This window comes from Ranitomeya imitator, chromosome 1, assembly GCF_032444005.1.
Source record: "Ranitomeya imitator isolate aRanImi1 chromosome 1, aRanImi1.pri, whole genome shotgun sequence".
In the NCBI taxonomy this organism is placed as follows: domain Eukaryota; kingdom Metazoa; phylum Chordata; class Amphibia; order Anura; family Dendrobatidae; genus Ranitomeya; species Ranitomeya imitator.
In genome coordinates, this window is record NC_091282.1 from 631,403,983 (window position 1) to 631,422,503 (window position 18,521).

General features: G+C 44.0%; 1 long non-coding RNA gene across 3 annotated transcripts in view; it reads left to right on the forward strand.

Annotated features, from left to right (window-relative positions):
• LOC138657982 (uncharacterized) overlaps nucleotides 1-18,521 on the forward strand; it is a 105,421-nt gene that overhangs the window by 31,855 nt on the left and 55,045 nt on the right. For 2 of the 3 annotated variants that reach the window (XR_011317281.1, XR_011317282.1), the window contains exon 1: nucleotides 4,898-4,996. The exons of the other annotated variant lie outside the window; for it this stretch is intronic. This is a non-coding gene — a long non-coding RNA (uncharacterized lncRNA). Of the gene's footprint in view, nucleotides 1-4,897; nucleotides 4,997-18,521 lie in introns of those variants that run through there. 3 annotated transcript variants of the gene reach the window in all.

The following is an 18,521-nucleotide window of genomic DNA, read 5'->3' on the forward strand; positions in this document are numbered from 1 at the left end:
TAGAAAGCTGTTCACACACCACCAAGAAACTTGAAGACACAAAAGAGCACAGTGAGGTCAAAAATACTCTGTTGTAAAAGAAATCACAGTAATAAGCAAGTGCTAGTCAAAAGATGGAAAAAACAGGGTATTTAGTTGATACTTTTTTTGCAAAAAAGTATACTAAGCTGCTCCACCAATCGTCAAGGTATACCCATATAGAGCAGTCCTACCTAATGTATATAATCCCTATCTGATGTATTTAAATACCTGATCATCTGTATAGTACCAGAGAGGGAATTTTCATGTGGACATGCTGGATGGAACAGCTTTGATGCAAATGACCCATAAGGAGTGGTGGACTCCTTAGTCTTGTAGAAACAAGAGAACAATTACAGAACCAGACACACATGGGCTACTTGCACCATGAACAAGTCTGTAGAAACCTGTTCACACACCACCAAGAAACTTGAAGACACAATAGAGCACAGTGAGGTAAAAAATACTCTTGTAAAAAAATCACAGTAATAAGCAAGTGCTAGTCAAAAGATGGAAAAAAAGCAAGGTATTTAGTTGATACGTTTTTTTGCAAAAAAAAGTATACTAAGCTGCTCCACCAATCGTCAAGGTATACCCATATTTGTGGATATATGCTTCAAATTTTGGTGTTTGTGATGTTGAGAGGGAGCTCCATAGGATAGTTTCCATTGTCCTGAGCCTTGACTTTGGGACTAATAGTCACTATTGTATTATGTTATCTGCATTTGAGATATTGTGTCTGATTTCACAAAAATGTAACCACAATGTACACAACCAGCCAAATACAGGCTATATCTAGCAACAGTCTGTATCCTGTCATTCCCTCCCTATGTTCACTATAGGCAAAGTCGATCAAGAACTCATTTTCATTATTTTCCCATGGATCATTGCAAAAAGGATAAGAAAGCACTCTTAAGCTCCATATCCATCACACAATCACTTTTTTTTTTCTTCCAAAAACAGCATTTAGAAGTGCCCTGCAAGACCTCTCATATGTTATCTTTTACAGCAGGAAAGTACACTTTCCAACCCTCCCAAAATGCCGTGGAGGCTCCTGAAAAACTAGGTGAATTTTGGAGCTGCAGCAAAATTTAGCAAATCTCCTGAGCTCATGCTGAAAACTCCCAAATTCTTCTGGAAAATCAGCATTTATGACATGTTCCATGTGCGCGACACCAAGATGCTCCATCTGATGGTGAAGTTCTTATGTCCAAATACACATGTCAGGTGACCCTGAAGAAAAGAAGTGTGTGAAAATTGTTTTAGGTGATGCATGTTAGGAGTCGAGTTTCCTCTGCTGCACAGGGGGAATCTCGATCCGTGTCTGCTGCGGTCTCCCATTCGGTATCAGCCGCAGTTGGCTCTGCTCAGCGGAGACGTCGCTCCCAGCATCTCGCTGGGGCTGATTCGGTGCATAGGGTCACTACTGCCTTTTTTGGCTTTCCTATGGTACCCTGCACTGATCTGCGGCGAGCGAGCCTCTCTGGGACTAAGTCCTTGTTTACTCACACTGAGCATGCCCAGGGCAGGGTCTCCCATTGGAGGTCGAGGGCCACATGTTCGGTCACATGCTCAGGTGCTGCAGTACATTCCATTGGTCCTTCTGGAAGGTCCTGAAAGGGCAAAACATGCTCAGGTACTGCAGCACTTTCCATTGGTCCCTCTGGAAGGTCCTGAAAGGGCAAAAACTTCAGTAGCAGCTTCCTGTGCTGCAACTATATAAACTGCGCATGACCGCACGGCCATGCGCTAGTATTGTCTTATGTTATGTGCTTTGCGCCAGTGTGGTCACATGTATGTGTGTTCAGGGACCCGGCTGAAATAAGCCCCTAGAATGCTGGCTCCTCCGGCGAGGAGATTGAGTCTGAATGTATTCAGGGACCCGGCTGAAATAAGCCCCTAGAATGCTGGCTCCTCCGGCGAGGAGTTTTGTGTGTTTGTGTGACCACTGACTGCTCTCTGTTTGGGCAGTTAGCCTGTGCCTCTGTGGAGTCTAACAGGGCACAGTGCTTTCCTTTCATGGCTACTCAGTGAATTAACTGAGTTAGTCTATACCGCCATATAGCTCCACCGTTTGCTAGCAGCAGGTACTCCTGCACGGTGGACCCCGGGCTGCGAACGCACCAATATCAATAAACATCTCTATTTACTCGGTGCGTTCCGCTAGCCCTAACAATGCATCTGAATGGGCAACTCTAAAAGTTTACAAGTATGCAGCAAAATTTGAATAAAAGAGGCCACCAAACAAAAGTCAAGAATATCAAAGCAGTCTGAATGTTGTTGACCCAGCGTCAAAATTGCTGATTCTTCTCTGTCACCTAACCCTCTCTGTCCATTGGGCTTACTATTCTATAAAAAAAACTATTACATTGGGTCTACACCTATCCTTACTTCAACTGAGAAGTCAAGAACTACATAGAATTTTCAAAATGTTATTCTGTTTTGATTTTCTTTAAACTTCTTACACCTGGATTTCAATAATTGTGAAGTTCCACTAGACTGTTGTCATGTCGGCATTTCTTCTGTTTCTTGCTATCTTTAATGTTGTCTGTAGACTTCATCTCCTTGTCTTATTCCACTTTGAGATCATGATTATTATATGTCTTGACAGTAGAAAAAAATAGACCATGGCTCATTTGACCTTTACAAGCTTGAAACAGACTGTTCATTGCTCCACTGGGACTCCAATGCACAAGTTTCCAAAGCCATTTTTTACACCTTGTGGGCGTCTACAGTTCATCACAGACTGTTGCTCGACTGAGCTAGGAAATTAAAGGAATATAATGCAGGTAGACAAGTCACATCGAAAAATAAGCATGCATTGTGTAAGATTTTGGATTATCTGTCTCAGATATGAATATTAGTTAGGGGCATAAAAATCTTCCTTTTTCATTGGGCTTCATCCCCATCAGGTTGGATGGAAAAATGGTGGCCTACTCTGCTGACCATCCACTTCATCAAAGTTTTTATACTTTACTTTCCTCTCAGGCATGTGTAGACCAACTGTCCTTTTGCTACATACAACCACCTTCTTCAGGTATGCACCTACGTTGTTCTGCAGGTTCAAAAGTTGCAGGTTTGACCAAGAAATAGATTGAGGAAAAACAACTTGCTCCAGTGATGTAACAGTCAAGAAAGGGAGTACTGTAGAAAAAGTCCTGATCATATAGGGGTAACTAAAGTAGGTAATGTGTTGCTCAGTTTTTATGAGCTGGTAATTCAACAACTCATTTTTGCACCTATAATTAGAGATGGAATTTACAGAGTAAGTCACTCACGACTTTAAATTTGGACTTTACAGACTTTGGTTCATGAGAAGCGAGAGTGCAATGAACCTCAGCGACAGTAACAAGAAGCATCCTCGCGCCAAGTGGTCTCATGGACTTGTTGCCTCCACTAGGAGATAAACTTGCTGCACGTCCGTAGTTTATGTGTGGTGCTTGCAGTTCACTCCTGCCGAATTCTTTTTTCATTTGTTAACAATGTACAGATACAGCTTGGAGGAGCGTGTTTTCATTGTGACCAGGCGAAAATTTTTAAATGTGACCAGTGTCACTTTATGTGGTAATAACTCTGGAACGTTTCAACGGATCCCAGTGATTTTGAGACTGTTTTTTTGTGGCACATTATAATGTATGATAATGGTAAATTTAGGTCGATATGTTTTGTGTTTATTTATAAAAAATATCAAAAATTTGACAAAAGTGTAAAAAAATGTGCAAACTTTGAATGATTATCCCTTTAATCCAGATCACACCAAACAAAAATATGAATAAATAAACTGTTAAACTGTTAAACTGTTCAGCTGTTGTTAAACTTTAAAGTGCTGCGGAATATGTTGGCGCTATATAAATAAAGATTATTATTAATATTTTCCTCATGCTTACTTTACATCAGCACCATTTGTAAAATGTTATTTTATTTTGTTAGCATTTCAGTAGGTTTAAAAATGTAGCAGTAATTTTCCATTTTGTCAAGGAGATTTACAAAATGCAACACTTATTTTTTTAGTGACCTATCCTGGTTTGAAGTGACTTTGGGAGTCCTATAAATTGGAAAAGCCCCACATGTGATTTTATTTTAAAAATTACACCCCTCAACATATTGAAAACAACTATTGGTTAGTTTATTAACCCTTCAGGGGATTTACAGGAATTAATGTAAATTGGCATAACAGCAAATGAAAATTGTATTTTTGCCACCTAAATGTCCGTAACTTATGAACAATTCGCTATAGCCGGCAGACTTTAAGGCCACTATTTGGCCATGAATTGCCATGGCAAACATCAGGACCATAGAATCATGGTCTCTGGGTGCTGATGAGGTTATATAGGAACCACTCTGTTAACCATTTATATAATGTAGTTAATTTTGATAGCAGCATCTAAGTGGTTAAACAGATATGGTCGATGCCAAAACTGATCGTGGCTGATACAGCAAGTTGTCAGCTATAGTGGACAGCTCACAGCTGCTGGATTGTCACCTGTATGGAGATGCTAGTCTCTTACATCGTAGGTCAGTAGAAAGACGTATTGGCGGTCATTAAGGGTAAATTATATTATACTCTTAGTAGTGAAGCAACCTTGTAGTTAAGTGATTTTATAGGATGTTAAGAATAAAACCATTAGGGATGTACTAAGATGGAACAATAGTCAAAGATCCAATTTTACTGTCATGGGGTTATTGCAGTAGTGAGGAGCAAGAAAACCACAGCATCTGATTGCTCCTACTCCTGTGCTGAAAAGAAGAACTTCACCTTCTTTTTAAATGGTGCTAATTTCCTTTGGCAGAACAGGGGTTAATCGGCCATGTTGGGAGCTTTGGGAGTCTGAGCTCAGTTAGCCACTCCCATTCCCTTTATAATCTGAGTCCTGATTGAAACGCATGTCAGAGCTGGTTTATGCAACATGGCTTAGGAGGAGAGATGTTTATATGAGAAGGAGCTTTATGGAGTTACCTGGGACTGTTACGTTGGTTTGTAAGTGTGATAATTCCCTTCCCTCTTCTTACTTTGGGTTTTCCTCGTCCTACACTCCCTGTTGCATTCCTCTGTATATGTGAGTGAAGATTTGTATGTCTGGTATTTTACATTGCCCTTGTTCATGTTACCTTGTTTGTTGGATTGGTGTACTACGGTGCACAGCAGCGTCCCCTTTCCCTTCCCTGGGTGGGGGAAGAGAACAGATGGAGGGCTGACTCAGGAGATAAGGTAAGGGTGGAGGCCCCAGCATCTTCACCTTCAGAAGTATCATGGGGAATAGGGTGAGCTGGGGTGCCCCCTAGTGTTAGGGACAGGGAAGGAGCCAAGGTCACCCGACAGTCGTGACACAATTACTAAAAGATGATTGATCTTTATGTATAAAGAGGGGCAAAGCTTGCAGATCAATCTGATACAGCTGTCCCCAAAAGGCACTAGTGAAAATTTGATTATTACCAAAAAGCATCCTTAGTACTTAGTAGAGTCCCTCTGGTTGCTATGACCTGCTGCAAACATGATCCATAGCTTAACACCAGCTTCTAGCAGAGTTCCTGGAAAATCTTAGCCAATTATTTAGGAGCTAGGGCCTCCAGGTCACTAATATTCTTGGGTTTGCATGCAAATCCACCATTTTGAAAACCCACCAAAGATTTCTATGTTGTTGAAGTCTGGCAGTTGTGAGGGCCACCCCAGAATCTTCCATAACTTTTTCTGATACTTGGGCTTGGCAGACTTTGAGAACATTGTCCTGTTGAAATTTCTATGATGCTCAAAGTTCACTTTTATCGCAGTAGGTATGAAGTTCACTCCTAGGACTTCCTCATACTTGATTTTATCGGTCTTTCCCTTCACACACTGTAGGTTTCCTATTTTAGAGAAACGAAGTTCCAGAGTATAACTGAGCCACTGCTTGCTTTACTGTAGGCATCACTGAGCCTCCACCATGCTTCACAGTAGGCAAGGTGTTCATTTCAGTGATGGCTTCATTCATCCTTCTCCTGACATACTGATATACTGCTGCTCTGTAAGTCCAAAAAGGTCCAGTTTATTTTAATGTCTCCACAGAACCGAAGCCCATAACTTCTGTGGGTTATCTACTGTTTTGGGGTTTTTGTTTTATGGTTTTCTTGTGATTTTTGAGATTTACGTCTTTGACATCAAGCATGATGACCTTCAGTGATTAGTATGCACCTTTGACCACCTGCCACCTATGGAATCTGGTGGAAGCCAGTGACCGTTTAGCCAAGTCCTTTTTGCAAACCCACTATTCTTTTAACTGAACTTTTGAAGTACAGCAATCTTACAAATGTGTCTCTAGGAACATACAATACCTTTGTACCCTTTTCCTTGCTTTCGCAAAGCAATGATCTCTACTCTAAACTTTTCGGGTGACCCTCATAACAATTCAGGATTATTATTAATCTTGAGGACATTGCCCATAAGAAATGGGCTAAGATTACTCAGCAACCCTGCAAGAAGCTGGTGTTTAGCTATCCATCTTCACATAGCTTCAGTAAATAGGTAATCCTATACTTGTCTGCTAAAATGACATTTCCCTCAGTACCTTGCTTTTCCTTGGCTCTGCAGATTCCTCCCTCTCTACTGTGTGCTCCAGAATAGATCCACCTCTCTAAGTTATCATCAAGCTATTTTTGAATGTAGAATTCACCTTATTCTCCTACATAATACATAAAGCAGATGATTATTGTTTTCCATGTGCATCAGCAGAGTAGCATTTGCAGTTTCACATCACTGATCTGTCAGTAGCAAGCAACAAATATAGTTCAGCTTGTGTCTCAGCTCTGCATATCTAGTAATTACAAACTGTTGTGGAGGAGTCCAGGGGAGTGGAGCTTTGCTAGAAACCACCTAACAATGATGTAAAAACACACAAACATCAACATATATACTGTGAATGTATACTATTATAGGCGTCAGAGGATAAATTTGGTCAAGTAGAGGATGTAGAAGAATACCGTGTGCAAGAGCATAAAATGTATTATAAAGATATAATACAGTCAATGTCAGATGTGGAAGTAGAGCAAAGCTATGTTAACATGAAGTCAGATACCTACACTGCAAAGTATCGACCAGGAACTCTTGAACTATGCCAAATGCTTCCATTGGCAACTGGGATGTAATAAACCCAGAAGGAACATCCCACAGGGGGGTGAGAAGTTTAAAACATGTAAGATTTAAAAATGAGTTATATTGACACAAATCAGTAAACGTGTACATTATTATAAGACCACATTGTGATTTTGGGAACATCCCTTTAATTTCTTTGTGTTATATTTAGGCCAAAAGTTTCTCTACAATATGCAAGTAAAGTTCCAGAGACTGCAATTCCCACCCCTGACACTCTTACCTTTAAAGTTGAAGAATTGCGGCCGTTCTCAGTTATTCGGAGCATGGAACTTCGCTATTTTTCATTGCAGCCTATGATCCCACACTCATCCTTTGTGTTCCTCTAGAATAACATCTCTTCCATTTATCTTTGTCTCGTTTGCTCCACTCTGCCTCTGAGAGTCTAGACCGGTCTTTGTTCTCACGTCATCTTGCTGTCTCCTTGTTGCTAACATGTTATAATGTATTCTATGATACAGCTTTGCCCCACTTGCTTAAAGAAGTACTAAATGCATTCGTTTGACATTGTAATCATTAAATGTCTGAGGTTCTCATTGTCTTCTGATGGGAATGTTGATTATTAGGGAAGCTGTAGGTTGCTCTTGGTAGCAGTCTCCTTGTTTGACCGCTGGATTTTTCACCAAAGTCTCAAGGTGATGCAAAAATGAAGAAGGAAAAGCTTTCAGGTCCCTTTCTTTCTTAGTTTTGGGTTATTATTGCCTATTTTTTGACCAAAGTTTTCAAAATAGGGCACGCGGTTAATGAGTTTTTGCAAAGTAATAAAAAAAAAGATCTTAATACTTGCCTTTATTGTGACCTTTTATCACAAAAAGCCACATCTTCCGCTAAAATGTCAATATTTGTGCAAAAATTGCACACATACATAAAATCATTCCAAGAGGGGAGGAGGGCTAGAGTACATGTCCAAAAAGTGGGGACCGCAATTGATATGTCAGCTAAATAAGAACTGGAAACCCCAATCCACACCCACAATGATTGATATGGCGCCGCTGAGAGTCTAGTCGCCACAGAGGTACTGCACCTCAGCCAGAGGTGTGGTACTCTGCTCTCAAGTAAGGAGGAGGCACTACCCTAGACCCTCACTAGCATCCAACACCATATCGATCCAGGCCAGGGGATCTGGGCAGACTCTATTGAGGGAGGGTCCCATCTCAGGCTGGAGGGGGAACTAGGTAGAAGGTGTGGATGGAGAGAGTGACAGAGGGAGGAGTTAGTAAGTGGGGGATTGGTGAGGAGGAGCCAAGGAGAGCAGATGTAACAACACAGATAATTGGTTGTTACAGTGATGTTGCCTTCCTTTCGGGGAGGGCAATACCATGTTTGGAGGCAAGGAGGATTCTCTTTACCAGGTAACACACCCACATTCAACATGTTCCGAATCCAGGCCAGAAGGGGGAGCTCTGAATCTGGATTCAGGGAAGCTTCCCCGGGTTTAAGTGTTCTGGTCTGGAGGAGGAGTTAGGCAGTTGGTCCAGGGAGACCAAAGAGAGCAGTCTGAAACACACAGTGAGAGGGAAAGGAGAGGAAAGCAGACAGCGGAGCCATGCAGCCAGGACTGAGCTGCAGCTCCAAGAAAGGAAGTGAACCCAAGGGGTTGAAAGTGGTGGAGCTACTGAGGAAAGGAGCACAGTGAAGGAAAGGGGCTCAGAGGGGATCTGTGACCGGGCACCCTCAGAGCCGAAGCGCAGGAACTGGGCACCCGGAGCCCGAGGCTGTGGCATACTCCAGGAAACACGGCAGGACCGGAGGGTATAGAACTGTATGTGATTTGCCCACACCACACCAGAAGGTGAAGCAGCACCTGAAGAGCTCGGGTGATGATAGAGACCCTATAAAATGGCTCAAGTTGCCCACCATAAAGGTAACTGTCCCAGGACAGGAGAGAGAGGACTTTGCCAGCAGCTACAGGCAGCAGGGACCTCACACACTAGCATGAATAGGAAGGCTTACGGACCTCACCTGGGAGAGGGATTCACTATTGCCTCCAGGCCAGCTGGGTCATACCATCACCTGTTCCTGGTACCTTGGACTGTGCACAGCTACTGTCAGTAAACCAGGAAAAGACTTTACAACTTTGTGTCCTCCGTTATTTATCGGCAACCCACTATCCTTACCATACACCATGGGAGCACTGGGGACCCCTCTTCACCTGTGGGAAGCGTCACCATGTTGCTGCAACAACATCACCCCAGAGGCCCACTTTAAGCAGCGTCGGTCAACTCTGACCGAGAACCACAGGTGGCGTCACGAATAAACATTATTCCAAATACCCTTTAAAAACCTTTCCCCTTTAATTGGGTGCCCAAGCCCACGGACCGGGTCGCAGCCACCATGACAACTCTTTTAAGTGCGACCGGACTCGGTACCGACTACCCCACTGCCCTGGCGGGTGACTCACAGATGTGGAGAGAGAAGCTCCTGAAAGAAGGAAAGAAGGGGTCCTAGGGGCCAGGGAAGTGATGAATCCACCCTGAGTGCTCAAATCCATGCCAACCTTAGTCGGGTGAAAGGACCAGGTCGCAGTGGGGGGGACAGGCCCCCGGACTAGTGGAGGAACTACAAGGCTCAGCTAGCAAGCCGGAGGCTGTGGCATCTGTATGTGCCACAGCCACACACATTCGCTAAAAAGGCAGCCACATAGGATCAAGGGGACCAGGAGAATGTTGCCTGACTGGATCCAAGGCTGCTGGCTTGGGACACTGTGTGTGAGGTGCAGGGCAGGAGGGCAAAGCCAGTGCAGAGAGATGGCCAGGGAAGGCATATCAGAAAGGGAGTCTCGGGAAAGTGAACCCCAATTTATCTGAGAGCTGGCTGGACCACAGACCCAGAGGACACAGCACCCGACTGGCACTGCATCTCAGAACTGTGAGTAAAGTGTGGAAACTACACCCTGCTGTGTTCGCAGAATTATTTACTGCATCACCTGCCCTGCACTACAGCATTCACGATCATTGACTTTAACTCCTTAAATGCCCTGGGGCCTAGCTCTACCCGTGGAGAGCTGTAACATCTCTGCTGTGTCACCAACTGCCCCAGTGGACCTGAACCGCAGCATTGGCCATCTCCTTATTGCCAAACACCACGGGTGGCATCACAAACACACCCCCTATAAACTTTATTTTCCCCTTCATTTCATTAATTTTATTGGATGCCCAGGGCCACAGACCAGGTCACTGCTGCTGTGACAACTCCCTGAAGAACCGTCGGACCCGACCCGAGTACCCCATGACCCTGGTGGGTGCTCCATTGACATGAAAAAAACAGGTTAACATAAAATAGACTGAAAAAAGATGCAAAGATGTAAATGAAAAATAAACAAAAAACACCAAAAATCAGACAAAAGGGGCACAATGCAATAATGAGTCAGGCCCTTTATGCAACATTTCTATGTTGTAGTGCCCCAATAATAAAACAAAGATTATCCCATCTGTGAGTAGAAATGTGAAATGTGAAAAGACAAAAGAAGTGCCATCCCATAATAATAAAGATGCATCATACCCTTTCTGCAGGCAAACAGAAGCAACTGAAGCAGAATGGAGATAGCAGTACAGCAGTTTATTCTTTGCAACACGGGAGAACAGAGGAAGAACTACTCTGGTAAGTATGTAGCAGAGAAGGGTTTGACAGGAGACACAATGTGGAAAAGATCAGCAGTGTTGAGCAATGTAGCAGAGCCCAGCAATGTAGCAGAGCCCAGCAAAGTAGCAGAGCCAAGCGATGTAACAAATCTGGGTGTGTAGAGCAGAAGAGCAGAATTGAGCATTTCATTAGAGCTTGATATGACTGGAAGCACAGTAGAGCCCAACAGTAAAGCTCAGATCTGTAGCATAGCTTGCAGGTACAGCATAGAGAGTTGAGCAATGTAGCAGAGCCTACTGGTATAGTAGCTTTGGATATATCAGATGACCCAATGCAGAAATGAACAATGTTATATTGATCTTTGGTAGTGGTGTATAAGCAAATTACCTGAATACTCAAGGGACATGAAGCTGCCTGAGTCTGATGCGCAATGGAAAAGATAGAGCTAGGTGGAGTAGGAAAACAATGAAGGAGCCAGAGCTGGAGCTCGACAGGGGATTAGCAGTCTTATTTTTAATCCTGGTGTCCCAGTAATCAAAGAGATTAGCACATGAACTAAAATATCTCTTAAAAGGTAAACACATTCAGTTTTTAGCTTGGAGATGGGTAACAAAAAAAAGTAAAAGAAGATGTTTAGAAGCTAGGCATGAGTGTATAGGATGCCAGGGACTAAGAACTAACCACAGGACCAATAAACATTGGGCATCATCCTCACGGCTCACCAAAGTTAGGTACTGCTGTAATAGTTAATTAAGTACAGATTGCACTACACTAATTTTTGGAAAGTCCAAAACTTAACCAATGGCCACAAAGGAATCGTTGAACTTCGCAATCATTGACATTGAACCATCAAACCATCAAGCATATTTGATCTAATGGTCAGCGAAGAACAGACTTCAATTCCAGGCAGTCTTTTCTTAGGGTTATCAGTAGTGTTGAGTAGTGTTGAGCGATACCGTCCGATACTTGAAAGTATCGGTATCGGATAGTATCGGCCGATACCCGAAAAATATCGGATATCGCCGATACCGATATCCGATACCAATACAAGTCAATGGGACATCAAGTATCGGAATGTATCCTCATGGATCCCAGGGTCTGAAGGAGAGGAAACTCTCCTTCAGGCCCTGGGATCCATATTAAAGTGTAAAATAAAGAATTAAAATAAAAAATATTGTTATATTCACCTCTCCGGCGGCCCCTGGACATCTGCGCGAGGAACCGGCGTCCGGCACGGCTTCTTTCTTCAAAATGCGCGCCTTTAGGACCTGTGGTATGACGTCCCGGCTTCTGATTGGTCGCGTGCCGCCCATGTGACCGCCACGCGACCAATCAGAAGCCGCAACGTCATTCCTCAGGTCCTAAAAGGCGCTCATTCTAGGACTTTAGCTGAGGAATGACGTCGCGGCTTCTGATTCGTCGCGTGGCGGTCACATGGGCGGCACGCGACCAATCAGAAGCCGGGACGTCATTCCACAGGTCCTAAAGGCGCGCATTTTGAAGAAAGAAGCCGTGCCGGACGCCGGATCCTCCCGCTGATGTCCAGGGGCCGCCGGAGAGGTGAATATAACAATATTTTTTATTTTAATTCTTTATTTTACACTTTAATATGGATCCCAGGGCCTGAAGGAGAGTTTCCTCTCCTTCAGACCCTGGGATCCATGAGGATACATTCCGATACTTGATGTCCCATTGACTTGTATTGGTATCGGATATCGGTATCGGCGATATCCGATATTTTTCGGGTATCGGCCGATACTATCCGATACCGATACTTTCAAGTATCGGACGGTATCGCTCAACACTAGTTATCAGGTATTGTACTAAAAATCTTTACCATGTAGGATGTGTGAGGGGTTGACTCACTCAGTTGCTTCACCAGGTTGACACAGGAGCCATACTGACAGTAGTTCACCTGCTAGTTTATTATGGACAGCATAAACTTAAGCAGGGTTCAGGAAAAATAAACAGAGCCTTTCTGGCATAATAGTAAAGCAAAACCAAAAGTAACATTCTAACAAAGTTCTTGCCCTGCAGGCTTCACAGCAGGCACAGCATTCTTAGCTCCTCCCTAAGCTTTGTGGGAGTTCCACCTCTCCCAACACATCACCCCCACTGACTCTCATGGCTAGGTATATAACACCCCATGTGATGATCACATGACCTTTGACATCACACAGGTCCTGTCAGGACTCTGCATGTGGAGATATAGTGCACCTCCTCCCACCCACTAAAATGCGTACTGACACATCTCTCTTCATACATTGTGCCAGTGACCCTGTTACAGATGGAAATTTTATTTATTCCTATAAACCTACCATGAGTTTGTCTAATGTACATATAAAAATATATAAGAAATTTGAAGAACACCACACTTTTTTTTAATATTGCTGATTTTACCAAAGTAATGGGCAAGCCTAGCAATGTCAAACGTATCAATCAATCAAGCAATGGCTGTCCCTTGCATAACCCTACTAATAAGTACCAAGACATTGTAGGCACTGTTATTAACAGAAGATTACTACCAGGAGGCCCGGTATATTTTATGTAATCATATTTTTTATAATAATTTTTGATGCCTTTAAAATCCCTTTATATTTAAGTTACCACCTAGGGGGATATTCTCAAGGCCTCAATTCAGTAAGTTGTGATTAAATCATGTGTATATAAGTTTGAATTATTCTGCACGCACCATGGGATGCTAATCCTGTTCAAATCACATTATTGACTACAGTAGTAAATTAAACAAATTGTCCTGAAATGCATGTAATGCCCAAAATCCTAATGAAACCTTGTCCAATTGTGCGGAAACAATAACCTACACGAAAGATTGGTGAGCTTGGGCAATGTAAAAGAAATGTGTCCAGGAGTGAAGATACCATGATGGATTGAACGTGGAAGCATCTACTTGGCTGCTCTCAGCAACATCACTGCTTCCTTCTCAGCCACGTCACTGCTTCCTAGCCAAGTCACTGTTTTTTTATGAGCCACTTCACTGCTTATTTCTCAGCCGCATCATGGCTTCCTTCTCAGTCACGTCACTGCTTCCTTCTCAGCCACGTCACTGCTTCCTTCTCAGCCATGTCATTGCTTCCTTCTCAGCCACGTCACTGCTTCCTAGCCAAGTCACTGTTTTTTTATGAGCCACTTCACTGCTTATTTCTCAGCCGCATCATGGCTTCCTTCTCAGTCACGTCACTGCTTCCTTCTCAGCCACGTCACTGCTTCCTTCTCAGTCACGTCACTGCTTCTTTATTGGTCACATCACTGCTGCCTTATTGTCCACATCACTGATTCATTTTCAGCCATATCACTACTTCTTTCTCGGCCATGTGACTTCTTTATAGAACACATCACTGCTTCTTTATCATCTACATCACTGCTTTTTTCTCAGCCTCATCACTGCTTGTTTATTGACCACATCACTGCTTCTTTATTGGCCACATCACTGCTTCTTTCTCAGCCACGTCACTGCTTTCTCTGTCACATCACTGCTTCTTTCTCAGCCACGTCACTGCTTTCTCTGTCACATCACTGCTTCTTTCTCAGCCACGTCACTGTTTCTTTATTGGCCACATCACTGCTTCTTTCTCAGCCATGTCGCTTCTTCTTTATTGGCCACATCACTTCTTCTTTCTCAGCCACATCACTGCTTCTTTATTGACTGGAGCGCCTAGGCCAGGTCCGGTGGTCATTAAAGGGGGTAGTCACAGTGGCTGTGACCCGGTCTGTGGCCCTGGGCATCCAAGTAAAAGGGAAAGTCTTTAAAGGGGTTGTTTGGCATATAGAATGCTCATGATGCCACCTGTGGTATTCGATCAGGAATGACCGACACTGCTTAAAGGGGTCCACTGGGGATTATGTTATTGCAGCAATGATGATGTGGCTTCCACAGGTGAAGCTTAGTCACCAAGGCTCCCAGTGTAGTAGGCAAAAATGGTATATGGTGTGGTGCCAGAAAGAATTAGAGGACACAAGGTTGCAGTCTACCTTTTACTGGTGGTACACAACCACATTCCAGGGTACGGATCCCAGGTGATGGAGAGGTCTGGGCAGCCTGGAAGTGATTTGGAGCCCCTTAACCAGGTCATGTTAGGAGCCTTTCCTACTGCGCTGTAATGTGTGTCCCTTGCTGCTTGAGGCTTCTCACAAGATCCTCTCACTCTCTGTCCTAGGAGAGTAGCCACATGGCAGGCAATGCAAGCCTTTAACAGGTGTCTCTACTGTGGCAACTCCGGGCTCCCTATGCTGCTGTGCCTTAGGGTGTAGTTGTGGACAAGCGAATATTAATATCCTGCCCTTTGGTTTATGCTGTAGGGCATACAGTCCCACACAGCCTTGGACTCCCGATGTCCGTTTCCTGCGCTTCAGCGTGGAGGGAGCCCAGTCGCAGCTCCCCTCCAGTTCCTCACTTCTCCTGTGCTCCTTCCTCCTTCACAACTCTCTACAACCTAACCAATCTCCTCCAAGCCAGAACATATATAGGGAAGTTCCCCTGAAACCGGGTCTAGAGCTCCCCCTTCTGGCCTGGAGTCAGAAAATTTAGACAAATCACTAATTCTTTTTCAGCCACATCACTGCTTTCTTCTCAGCCACATCACTGCTTCTTTAATGACCACATCACTGCTTCTATATCAGCCATATTATTGATTGTTTTTGAGCCACATCACTGCTTCTTTCACAGCCACATCACTACTTCTTTCTCAGCCACATCACTGCTTCTTTCTCAGCCACATTACTGCTTCTTTTTCAGCTACATCACTGCTTCGTTATGGACCACAGCACTACCTCTTTATTGGCCACATCGCTGCTTCTTTCTCAGCCACGTTACTGCCTTTTTATCAGCTATGTTAATGCTTCTTTATTGGCCACATCACTGCTTCTTTACTGGCCATATCACTGTTTCCTTATTTGCCACATCACTGCATCGTTATTGGCCACATCACAGAATGTTTCTCAGCCACATCATTGCTTCTTTCTCGGTCACGTCACTGCTCTTTCTTGGCCACGTCACTGCCTCTTTCTTGGTCACGTCACTGCCTCTTTCTCAGCCACATCACTGCTTCTTTCTCGGCCACGTCAATGCTTCTTTCTCAGCCACATCACTGCTTCTTTCTCAGCCACATCACTACTTCTTTTTCAGCCACATTACTGCTTTCTTGGCCATGTCACTGCATCTTTCTTTGCCACGTCACTGCTTCTTTATTGGCCACATCACTGCTTCTTTCTCAGCCGCATCACTGTTTCTTTATTGACCTCATCACTGCTTCTTTATCAGCCACATCACAGCTTCCTTTGCAGCCACGTCACTGCTTCTTTCTCAGCCACATCACTGCTTCTCTATCGGCCACATCACTGCTTCTTTTTCAGCTACATCACTGCTTCTTTATTGAAAACATCACTGCTTCTTTATTCGCCACATCACTGCTTCTTTATCGGCCACACCACTGCTTCTTTTTCAGCCACATCATTGCTTCTTTACAGACCACATCACTGCTTCTTTATTGACCACATCACTGCTTATTTTTTGGCCACATCACTGCATCTTTATTGGCCACATCACTGCTTCTGTCTAAGCCATGTCACTGCTTCTTTCTCAGCCACATAACTGCTTCTTTATTGACCACATCACTGCTTCTTTATTGGCCACATCACTGCATCTTTCTCAGCCACATCACTGCTTCTTTATTGGCCACATCACTGCTTAATTCCCGTCCCCATCACTGCTTCGTTCTCGGCCACATCACTGCTTGTTTTTAGGCCACATCACTGTTTCTTTCTCAGCAACATCGCTGCTTCTTTCTCAGCCACATTACTTCTTCTTTATTGGCCACATCTCTGCTTTTTTATTGACAACATCACTGCTTCTTTATTAGCCACATCACTACTTTTTTATTGTTCACATCATTGCTTCTTTCTCAGTCACGTCACTGCTTCTTTATCATCCACATCACTGCATCTTTCTCAGCAACTTCCCTGGTTCTTTATTGACTGGAGGGCCCGCTAGTACCCTGGAGTACTCAGGCCGGGTCTGGTGGTCATTAAATCGTGTAGTCACAGTGGCTTTGACCCAGTATGTGGCCCTGGGCATCCAAGTAAAAGGGAAAGTCTTTAAAAGGGTTGTTTGGAATAAAGAATGCTCGTGACACAACATGTGGTATTCTGTCAGGGATGAACGATGCTGCTTAAACGGGGCCACTGAGGATGATGTTATTGCAGCAATGATAGTGTGGCTTCCCACATGTGATGCTTAGTCCCCTGGGCTCCCAGTGTAGAAGGCAAAGATGTTAGATGGTGTGGTGCCAGAAAGAATTAGAGGACACAACGTTGCAGTCTCTTTACTTTTTACTGGTGGTATACAGCCACAGTACAGGGTATGGATCCCATGTGATGGAGAGACCCGGGCAGCCTGGAAATGATTTGGATCCCTTTAACCAGGTGGGGTTGGGAGCCTTTTCTACTGCGCTGTAATGTGCATCCCTTGTTGCTTGAGGCTTCTCACAAGATCCTCTCACTCTCTGTCCTAGGACAGTACCCGCATGGCAGGCAATGCGAGCCTTTTACAGGTGTCTCTACTGCAGCAACTCCGGGCTCTCTATGCGCTGTGCCTCCTCCAAGCCAGAACATTTATAGGGAAGTTCCCCTGAAACCGGGTCTAGAACTTCCCCTTCTGTCCTGGAGTCAGAAAGTGTTGAATGTACAGGTTACCTGTTAAAGAGATCCCCCTCGCTTCCAGGCATGGCATCACGCTCCCCGAGAGGAAGACAATAATACTGTGGTACCTGAACTCCTGGGGTGCCACACTGACCACAACACTGCTTTGTTATTGGCCATATCACTGATTCTTTTTCAGTCACATCACTGCTTCCTTCTCAGCCACATCACTGCTTCTTTTTCAGCTATATCACTGCTTCTTTATTGACCACATCACTTTTTGTTGACCGCATCACTGCTTCTTTATTGGCCATGTCAAACCTCTTTACTAGCCAAATCACTGCTTCTTTCTCAGCCATGTCACTGCCTCTTTATCAGCCATGTTAATGCTTTTCTATTGGCCACATCACTGCTTCTTTCTCACCCACATCACTGCCTCTTTATCGGCCATGTCAATTCTTCTTTATTAGCCACGTCACTGCTTCTTTCTCAGCCATGTCACTGCCTCTTTCTCGGCTATGTCACTGCTTCTTTCTTGGCCAAGTCACGAATTCTTTCCCAGCCACATCACTGCCTCTTTATTGACCACATCGCTGCTTCTTTATTGACCACATCACTGCTTCTTTATCGGCAACATCACTGATTCTTTTTCAGACACATCACTGCTTCTTTATTGACCACATCGCTGCTTCTTTATTGACCACATCACTGCTTCTTTATCGGCAACATCACTGATTCTTTTTGAGACACATCACTGCTTCTTTATTGGCCACATCACTGCTTCTTTCTCAGCCACATCAATGCCTCTTTATCGGCCAAGTCAATGCTTCTTTATTAGCCACATCACGGCTTCTTTCTCAGCCACGTCACTGTCTCTTTCTCGGCCACGTCTCTGATTCTTTCTCGGCCACGTCACTGTTTCTTTCTTGGCTAGGTCAAGGCTTCTTTGTCAGCCACCTCACTGCTTTTTTACTGGCAACATCACTTCTTCTTCAGCCACATCATTGCTTCTTTATTGACCACATCACTGCTCCATTATTGACCACATCACTGCTTCTTTATTGGCCACATCACTGCATCTTTATTGACCACATCACTGCTTCTTTATTGGCCACATCACTGCATCTTTATTGACCACATCACT